Here is a 1433-nt window from a genome sequence, read left to right as displayed (position 1 = left end):
TGGGAGAGATAAAGAGGGATAGTGTGTGAGAGAGATCGGGATGGGGCAGAGCGAGAGAGAGAGAGAGAGAGAGAGAGAGAGGGAGAGAGAGAGGGATAGTGTGTGATAGAGAGGGGGGGAGAGAAAGGAGTGGGGAGAGAGCCCGAGAGAGAGAGAAAGGGAGAGGGATAGTGTGTGAGTTAGAGAGAGGGAGATAGAGAGCCGGGAGGGGAGGGAGTGCATGTGTGTGTGTGTGTGAGAGAGAGAGAGAGAGAGAGAGAGAGAGGGAAAGGGAGAGTGGGGAGGACATACAGAAAGTGAGGGCATCTGGGAGGAAGGGAAAGGGGAAGAAAATGTGTGGAGAGGAAGGGAAAAAGGGAGGGTGGCAGAGAGAGAGTTCGGCGATGTGTGTGAGTGAGTGTGTTAGGGAGTGGGCGATAAAGAGAGAGAGATAGAGTGGGCGAGAGAAAGTGAGATTTATTTTTGATTTTGTTGATGATGCGTGTGCGCTCATATCACCTGGAAATCAGTTGTTCATTTTTTTAATTATACACAAGGATATGTCATATATAGATGCATCTTTTATACATACAATACATATTTTTTTTAAAACATTTTCATGTATTTAAATATCCAGACAATTTTTTTTTTTTTTTCCGAACACAGCCCCGCCCCCGCCCCACAGATGATCACACTGTACGTTTCGTCAAAGACAGAGGAAGAGAACGCCGGGAACAGTAATAAACCGAGACAAAAGGAATCGTTGCGCTCACACAATCAGAGCAGGGGTGTCAAACATGCGGCCCGCCGACCAGACGTGGCCCGCGGCGGCGGCGATGGGAGGGGCCTGTGTGTACGAAGCCTACGGTTAACTAATCCCGACTTTATCCAGGTTCTTTATCCGGGTCCAGGCGAGGTGGACCCCAAAAATGACCCCAAGATGGGTTCCTTCACCCCCCCCCCACACACAGCTTCGGAGCATCGCCGGTGAACACAATCTCCACAAACTATTAGTTAACGATGAATTAAGAAAACACACTTTTTTAATTTATTTATTTTCCCTCAAAGACGACATTTAAAAACACCTTCACACTCGCTTCCTTGAAACAACATCACCGAAAATAGTAATCGTCCGTAGCCGTTTTTAGAGGCTACACTTTCTGGACACAGCAACACACATTTCGTTTTTTTTTGTCTTGTTTAAACAACAAAGCCCCCCTCGATGACGGACATGACATTTTTATTGTGTGAACAGACCCACGTCATCATGGAGCGGTCGGCGTCCCAAACGGCACAGCCTTCCCCGCGATGGTAGTCGTTCATCCGTTCCTCCCCAAATATCTTTATTTCACTGTTCATGTAAAATATGACGCGTGAGAGACCGACTATTTTTTACACAAAAACACACGTACCAAACACACCACCACGAGACACACGGACGCACGCACGCACAC

This window comes from Zeus faber (assembly GCF_960531495.2).
Source record: "Zeus faber genome assembly, chromosome: 11".
NCBI classification, from domain to species: Eukaryota; Metazoa; Chordata; class Actinopteri; order Zeiformes; family Zeidae; genus Zeus; species Zeus faber.
Note: the sequence above shows the minus strand (reverse complement) of the source record.